Source organism: Tupaia chinensis, unplaced genomic scaffold, assembly GCF_000334495.1.
Source record: "Tupaia chinensis unplaced genomic scaffold, TupChi_1.0 Scaffold000545_1, whole genome shotgun sequence".
NCBI lineage: Eukaryota > Metazoa > Chordata > Mammalia > Scandentia > Tupaiidae > Tupaia > Tupaia belangeri.
The window spans coordinates 2,711,086-2,720,264 of NW_006160057.1; the positions used below are offsets into that span (position 1 = coordinate 2,711,086).

The window sequence follows — 9,179 nt, forward strand, 5'->3', positions numbered from 1 at the left end:
TTTTAGCCCACCGGGTCCAGGACGCGAACCGCGGTCGACCACGTGGGAGTCCAGCGACATAGCCATTACGCTAACTGCTGGTTCCCAAAAATAATTCTTTTTTAAAAAAAAAAAAAATTTTGTAAATCTGGAAGCAGTTTTTTGGATAGAGGCAAAAGAAGAACATTTGTAGATCAGTTTCTCCACACTAACAGTCCCTAACCTCACGACATTCATTTGTCTTGTTTACCTGTTACCACAGCATCTGCTACAAAGCTGACACAGAGCACATTTCAGCAAATATTAATTGAAAAATCAATTATAAATATTAGGAAGTGTGATGATGTATCCTTTGAAATTAATCAATCATCCTACAGTTTCTAAAGTTTGAAATTACTTTTTATTTATCTTAAAAAAATTTTTTTTGGAGAAGTTTTTGCTATAGAGCGCGTGTGCTCCCCAGAAAGACAGAGAGAGACAAAAAGCAAGAAATCATCCCCCAGGGGGGATGGCCATGTGGCAATCCCTTCTTCTCCATTCTCCTCTTGGGATTCTGGGCATGTACACAAATGTGCCCAGTGTGAATTTTAAGCCACCAGGTCCAGGACCCGAACCATGGTCAACTACATGGCAGTCCAGCAACATAGCCATTACGCCAAGTTCTGGTCCCTTTAAAAAAATTTTTAAAGAATCATTTAATTTAAATTTATTTGTTTGTTTCTTTGTTTATTTTAATTTGACCAGAGAGGAAGAGAGTGAGAGAGGGGGAAACTGAGAAAGCCAGCCGCCAGGTCCAGGATGCGAACTACAGTCAGCCACGTGGCAGTCCAGCACCCTCAACCACCACACCACCTGCCAACCCCCCACCTTTTTTTAACTAGAGGGATCATGTGCTATGTGGGATCCAGCTGCCTTAGTCACCAAGCCAAGGAGCTAGCTTGAAAGCACATTTAAAAAAAAAGGGGGGGGGAGACCAAGCATGCATTTTCTGCTTTTCACAGAAAGTTTTCAGAACTTGAGCCAAATACATTATATTATGGGATCTAAAGCGAGTACATTTGGTGTCTTGAGTTTCACCACTGTAAAACAATAAAACACATACTTGCCATTGCTTCCTTGGCATTCTGATCTTTAAACAGGAGTGTGCCTTCAAATTAGGAGGGGTTTAGCTCAGGCCATCATTACCAACAGGTAGAAAGTAGCTATATGTCTTCTCCTACAAAAAAAAGAAAGTAATATCATTTTATTATTCTAGATATAATTTAGCCTTAGTCAGGAAATTTTAGTTTATGCCTTAGCTTTTTAAAAATAATTTAATTGTGAAAAAAAATTATGTCTTCATAGATATTCTAAAGGAGCTATCTAGATGCCAAATCTAATACTGGTAAGAAACATGAAAGTTAAAACTACACATGAAAAAAGTCCATTTATATTATACAGAACAACCAAGTAACTACTAGATGATTTTCAATAAAATTTTAAAATGTATACATATACAGCCTATACTGTGAAAATTGAGACATAGCAACTGGGAGTTCTTTATTATTTTTTTAGGGAGATTTTTGCTACAGGGCACGTGCATTTTCTAGAGAGACAGAAAACAAGAAATCACTCCCCAGAAGGTATGGCCACCCCTTCTCCTCTGTTCTCCTCTTGGGGCTGTGGGTACACATGCACATGTGCCTGGCATGAGCTTTAAGCTGCTGGGTCCAGGACTTGAACTGTGGTCGACTACAAGGGAGTCCAGTGATATAAACATTACTGGACTAATTTTAAAGAACTTCTGCTGATCCCAGAAGTTCTTTAAAATTAGTGCAAAATATTATGAAAGACAGCTCAGTTTAATTTACTAGGAGAAGAAAGGAATTTGAGGGGACTTCAAAAACACTCAGGAAACATAGAATTCAAGTACAAGTTTATCTTGGTCTAAAAATTTTTGAAATCCATTGACACTTTTTTTTAAGATAGATTTTTGCTATTGGATGTGTGCGCTTGCCAGAGAGACAGCGAGAAATCACCCCCCTAAGGGGCATGGCCACACCTCCTCCAGTCTCCTCTTGGGATTTTGGGTACGCATGCACACACGCCTAGGTCTGGGACTCAAACTGTGGTCAACTATGTGGGAGTCCAGCGACATAACCATTATGCCATCTGCTGGTACCACATTAATATTTTTTCAAATTATGTTATTTCCCATGGGTTTACGAAACCCTTTTGCTCTGGATTGTCAGAAAAGTCATGATGCATTTTTACATACCGACAACCCAATATATGCTATGTGTTTGCACATAACCTACTGATACTTATATCTGAATTTACTATGTATGAATTGGAATACAGACGATTATTAATGCAGGCAACATAAGCCAATGACAACTTAAATAACGAGTGGTGCACTACCCCTTAATATGTGGTTATGAAACAGAATGACTGTTTACCTAGTTAGTGTTTGCTCGACAATACTACCAAATAGCTTTACAGTCAGTGCATTGTGAAGCAATAGTATTGTATGAAAGAACTGAAAATCATTTTGTGGCAAGGATGGTTATCTAGAGGTGCTCGGAATGGGCCAGGATTCGACATACTAGCATAGGCTTTCCTACAAGACAGCCTCCAACAAAGCGAGACTGTCCTGGACCCCTCTATAACAAGAAGCTTGGGAAAGCACCAAAACTGCTTGTGGTGTTTGCCCAGGCAGACTTCAAAGGGATCATGGTGTGAGACCAAAAGTTCTTAAAAGGAAGAAACACACGAGCAGGGCCTACGGGGACTCTATATGTGTTAAACGCATCCGCAACGGGATCAAGCATGTTTTCCTTACTCAGGAGCAGAAAATCATTGAGAGAGTATTAAAGGCACAAGTGCAGAGTCAGAATGCTAAATTAAAAAAAAAAAACCTCTTCTTAAAATTTTGAGCAATTAAAAAAAATGAAAGTTTAAAAAAAAATCATTCTCTGAAAAGTCAGGTTAGTGTCCAAAAATGCTGTGGTATATTATTCATAGTACTTAAGCATTCAGAAAATTTAATGAAAAATATAACTGCTTCTCTTATTAGAGTAACAGTAAATAAGGCCTTTGAAGGGTTAAAGCACTTTTGTTGTTCTTTAAGCACCAATACTCTATAAAACATAAATATTAAAGATGATTTTTCCTGGGTGGTGTGGTGGCTAAGGTGCTGGATCCCATATGACCAACTCTGTGGTTCAAGTCCTGAACCCAGCAGCTTGATAAAAATGTGGGGCACGTGTGTATACATGACCAAAATCCCAGGAGACTGAAGGACCTGGGATTGCAGTGTGGCCACCCCCCAGGAGGGTGATTTCTCACTTTTTCTCTGTCTGTCTCCCTATGGCAAGTGCATGAGTCCTATGACAAAAACCTTAAAAAAAAAATTAAAAAGATTTTCTCAAAATACCTGTCTTTTAATTTTGGCTATTATTATCTACAAGTTTATGAAGAGCCCTCTTAAGTCAAGAAACAATGTGGATATACCAATCATCTAGTAAAATACTTCTAGGATAAGTTAAAGCTGAGGTTGAGGGCCTGCTGGGAAGGCCCTCAAGAGAAGCCGGACACCCCTGGCAACGGTGGTTTGAATCCTTGGTCCTGACAGCCTCAAACATGTCAAGCACACAGATGAGTGCTCAGATGTGGAGGACTGGAGAAAACATGGTCCAGGTGTGACCAGGCCCTGTGGAAGATACTTACCTCTCCCTCTCTTACTCTAATGCATACATGATGCGCTCTATCACGGAGAAAAAAAGAATTAAAAAAAAGTTCAGGTTGAATAATTAGACTAGTTTCATGAAAAGCAAAAGAGCATTTTCCTGGTAGGCCCAGTGGAGCATCCTATTATCTCTGCAGTCTGGGATTCTACAGTTTCATTTCCTGGCACCTCCTTGTTCAGTTGGCCACTCCTTAGCCATCCCATCTACAGGATGTGGGCTAGAAGAGAAGATAGAAAACAGCTGCCAAAGAGGGAAGATTATTTTCCAAAATGAATTATTAATATTGTAGGAAATTGGTAACCTATTTCAATCTATTCTTAAATCACACAGTAACTGCAAGATGTTTACTGAATGAGAATCTCTTGAGAAGAACTGCCAAGACATGTAAAGGCACAAGGCGGCCGGAGAACGACAGACTCATCGTAGAGGTTGAGCTCCCCTAATCTCAAATTCCAAGATCCAAAATGCCCCAAACCCCAGACTTTTGAGCACCCACCTGACACAAGTGGAAAATTCCACACCTGACTTTGTGACAGACTGCAGTCAAAACGTTGTAGTATAAAAATACTATATAAAATTACCCTCAGGCTATGTGTATAAGGTGTATATGAAACATATTTCTTGTTTAGACTTGAATCCCCTCTCCAAGATATCTCACTATCCTTATGAAATATTTCAAAACTAAAAAAAAAAAAAAAACAAATCCAAAACACTTCTGTCACCAGTAATTTTGGATAAGGGTAACCTGACCTGTACTTCTGATGAATGAAATCTGTATTTGCCTGATGTTATTTCCATTCGCAATACTGGAATTACTTCAGAACATTTTCACTACTTCAAAGTATTTTTAAATGTAAAAGGAGTGAATTCCAAAAACTAAATAGCTCATCTCAACCATGTGCATTACATAACGAAATAGAATAAACTGTTTTAGTAGATGGATTGTAACTAAAGAATAAGAGTGTGGACTATGGGCTAGCTGCGTGGTTTTAGACAAGGGACTCAGCCTCAGCCTATCTGTGTCTTGGCTACTTAATCTATAAAATGGAGCTAATCATAGCACTTACTTAAGGCTGCTGTGAGAACTGAAAGAAGTAACATATAAAGTTTTTAGACTGCTTCCTGGCATTTAGTAAGGATGCAATGAATATTAGATTTTTATTTTATTTAAAGTATTAACTTCAAGTTAGATAAATAAAGGGAGTTTTTGTTTAAGATTGCTAAATGGACAAATTATAAACTATTTTAAGAATCTAGGTAACAATCAACCAGTAAATTTTATTTTTCATTTCATACCTTTGAACACATTAATATTAGAACAAACTGACAAACTGACTTTTAATAGACAGACATTAGTGAAACGTAATTTTATTTACTTTCCATATACACACTTTCTCTGATCTTAGCCTCAGTATGAATCATTACTGTATGATACATTTTAAAGGGTATTTCATAGAACTAACAAACCTCTGATATAAATAATTTTATCAGAAATTGTTCTCTACTCATTATCCCCCCAAATCCCAACTATAGTTCATGCCCAGTGAAGTTTTTTTAAAGAATTATTTAACTTTATTTATTCATTTATTTTAATTTGACTAGAGGGAAAGTGAGAAAGCAAGCCACAGGTCTGGGAATTGAATCGTGGCCGGCCATGTGGGAGTGTCTGGCACCTTAACCACCATGCCACTTGCTAGTCCCCATGCCCAGTGAAGTTTTAACAGATTTGTTTTTGAAAATATTGTATGGTAAAAGAACAGACTCAGGATAGAAGAAAAACATAATCATGAATAAAGTTCTTAGAAGTATCAGAACCTCTTATCTCCTTTCATTTCTTACAGCAACCAAAAAAGGGAAAAAAAGACTTTTAGGAAGGGGAAAAAGGAAGTCAGGAATCATATGGAAAATATGAAATCACCAAATTTAATGCCAGTTATTTTACTTAAAGTGATAAGTATGTATATGGTATGGCTACCACCTTAAAACTTTGATTTTGCTAGATAAGCTCGATAATATAATTTTTTGTCATCTAAATTTAAAACTGTGCATCAAAAATGATTAATTTGGGGCCAGCAGGTAGCGCTGTGATTAGGGGTGCTAGACTACCACAGGGCTGACTTATGGTTCGAGTCCCAGACCTGGCGGCTTACTTCCTTACCATCTCTCACTCTCTCTCATTCTGTTCCTCTCTGGTCAAATTAAAATAAATTAAATTAGATAATTCTTAAAGATAAAAGTCAAGTGATTCCTTTGAATAAATGTAATGCTTAAATTGCATATATACTTATTTTTCCAAGGTGTATTATCATATTTGTTTTGGTCAAAGGTATATATCTGTTGTGTATCTTTATGTATGTATGTGCATATGTGTGTGTACCTAAGTTTATGCCTCTTAAATACATTATAGGATATGGATTATATAAAGTGCCATGATTAAGTAACTTTTAAGACCAAATCCTGGCAACTATATAAAAATTTACATATTTCCTTAAGAAATAAAACTATATGAAATACAGATTTCCACAACCTCCATAATGTAAACTCAATTGTACCTGATTAGTAATCTAAATGAGCAATTTCAGTCATGCAAATCTGGTTATTCATGACTACAAAGAAATCAAAGCTACAGGATACAATAAAAATATATAATACCATAGAAACAGTCTTTTTATTCAAAGGCTAGTATAATAGTTTTCTTAATAAAGAAATATAATTTAAACTACTTCTGAAATTACATAAGATTATTTAAAAGAACTTTAACCTCAAAAAAAATGTGCTTACCATAATATAAAAAATAAAGTGATTAAGACTGTTTCTGAAAATATAATTCTAGTTTTTATAAACAGTGCAACAGATAATTCCAAACACCTCCTTGAATAATGGTATTGACTAACAAGGCAATAAGATAAAAAAACCTGTTATAGTTTAGTACTGAACTTTCAACACTATTAATATTCAAGTCCTTTGAGCTCAAATGCACAATGCTGCAATGTAAATAAAAGGGTTATTTTCTCAGCTACATGTGTGATCCTTTTAATAATTTTAAAAGCACTTTCATTTAAATATCAAGCCATAATTTACAACAAACTAAGTTTCAAATCTCACAACTTATGCTCAATTAACATATGAAAGAAAATATACACTACATTACAACATCAATGTTTCATCAATGTGAAATAGAGTACAAAAGGGGGAAAAATCTTCAAAATGAACCATTTAACCAATGCTATTAATTTTATTAAGAATAATTGTAAAGCTTTATTCACATTTATTGAAAAATATAGAACTTACAAGGGTCAATAAAGGTGAAATAATTGCTACATCATTCATGAACACTCTAAATCCGGTAACATAACAAGCTCAGCTATAAGGGAAAGAAATCTACTAATGAGCGCTCCCCAGTACGGCACATTTATGTTTTCAGCCCTAGCATATTTTCAAACCATCTGGCACTGATGCCTCTGGTTCACCCATCTTAATCTGTTCAGAACTGAATACAAAACTAGAGCTACATGCACTCTGGGGAAACCAAAGAACAGCACACATGTATAATACTGCTCCAAACGTGAAGCATTAAACTAGTTTATACTTGAACTGTATTTTGAAGAATTTCTATTGAAGATGGTAAAGCCCTTTTGAAAACATAAGAATGGCTCAAGAAATATGTATGAATCATAGCTCTCATCAGTTACCCAAGACTTACTTTAATTCTTTCTTTCTCAATTTAATCTTGTTAAATACAGCATTTCAAGAGGTCCTTCCACCAAAAAGATTCATTGATAAACGAAGTGCTATCATTTTTATATTAAAATGTTCCAAAACTGTATGCATATAATCAATCTGCTTAGCCCTAAAATGCTTAGAGGAAGGAAAGAAGAACTCAGAGGAAACGATATTCACCGAAGTCTTTTTTCTTTTACATCTTGTTACCAGCCTTTTTGCCACTGGTAGGACTCACATTTATTTTGCTTAAAATTAGAAATGAGAATTGCTACTTTAGAAATTAAAATCATGTATGGGAATACTAGGCCCAATATCTCTATTAGAACCAACTCCTGTTGGTCCTCACTACTGGCATAAAAACAAGAGACTTTCTGGATAGTTTTCCACATAATTCACACAGCACTACATAATACAAGTTAAAGCTTTTAGACAAAGACACAATGACCAATGCGAACAGATCTAAAGGTGGACTGATACACGTACGTACTTATGTATACACACACAGACACACACACACACACACCCACACACACACACACCCCACCCCACCCAACGAAGAGCCTCTATTCCTGGAGGGAAGCTTCCTCTTTCTTCCTAACCCTGAACCCAATCTTGTGATTTTCCCCTTTTCGGCTATATCCACCTCCAGAAGAATCGCTTCTTCCTTTTAAGTTACATGGAATCCCAACGTAATCACATCACCAATCCATCAGCCTTTCTTTCCTTACACCTTGCTCTCAAAGATGAGTTCTTCTCATCATTTTTCAAATAAAAAAAAGAGTAAGATAACAGCAGGCTGTGACATTCCCGCTCTGCCCAATCCCTTCCCTATATTCCTCTTCTATCGCCCCCATTCCTCTTTCCTAATCCCCCAGTCCCGAGTATCTACCACCGACGCCTTTCCAAAAGCTCGATGGCTCATTAACATACACTAAGAATATCAAACGAAGAGTTTTCCTTCCTGGGGTTTGCTCTTCCCTGTTAGGCACGGAGGGAGAGGTGGAGCACACGTACGGAAACAAAGAGTTTCAGGTCCCTTTACCTCTGCAACTTTGGTGTAAATATCTAGGAAAGGACGTCTGCCAGAGCCCTCCTTTCCGGCCCCTGGACCCCATTCCTTTCAAAATCCCTTTCCAGCCTTTCACGGTCCTCAAGAAATTAGGAAATCGTTCCCGACAGGCCCGGAGCCTGGAGTATTCCCCTGGGTCAGCCCCACCACCACTCCGAAAGGGATAAAGAATATTTCCATCCTTTTTGATTAAGTTCTCCCTAATTCCCAGGGCTTCCTCAAAATCGTAATACAGTTCCCAAGGACTCAATTCTGAGTCTTCCTCGAAACGAGGGGCACGGCCTGGCCCTGAAATGGGCGCACAAGCGTCCGCAAACTGGGGCTGTAGCCTTCCCTCGAAGGGCTTCCCAGGGCTCTAACCCCAAAGCCAGTGCGCTCAGCTCCAGCAGGAGGATCTCTTACTCAGGAAGACTGTCCCCACGAGGTGGCCACACGCCCCCGAGGCCAGCGCTCCTGACCGCCCCAGGACTACCCCCCAGGGCTGGGGTCCTCCAGCCGTGCGGCGCCCTCCCCAGGGAGACCCAGTCTGCGAACTCCCCTCAACCGTCCCAAGTTTCCCATCCCATGTAAAGCCGGGGGCCTGGGACTTTCCCTCCCGATCCCCCCGCCCCCAAGCGCCAGAAACCCCGAGAGCGCGGAGGCGGCTGTGGGTCTGTCCCTCCGCGGCGACTCCGCAGGCC

At 38.4% G+C, this 9,179-nt stretch overlaps 1 protein-coding gene and 1 long non-coding RNA gene across 2 annotated transcripts in view; one reads left to right on the plus strand and one right to left on the minus strand.

The window, feature by feature from the left end:
* Positions 1 to 4,406, plus strand: part of LOC114009507 (uncharacterized) — a 10,390-nt gene extending 5,984 nt beyond the window's left edge. The window contains exon 2 of the long non-coding RNA XR_003550911.1: positions 4,038 to 4,406. This is a non-coding gene — a long non-coding RNA (uncharacterized LOC114009507). The remainder of the gene's footprint in view (positions 1 to 4,037) is intronic.
* Positions 1 to 9,179, minus strand: part of ZHX1 (zinc fingers and homeoboxes 1) — a 24,955-nt gene that overhangs the window by 12,945 nt on the left and 2,831 nt on the right. The window contains exon 2 of the mRNA XM_014591231.2: positions 1,082 to 1,195. The gene's annotated coding sequence lies outside the window, so the exon portion shown is untranslated. The remainder of the gene's footprint in view (positions 1 to 1,081; positions 1,196 to 9,179) is intronic.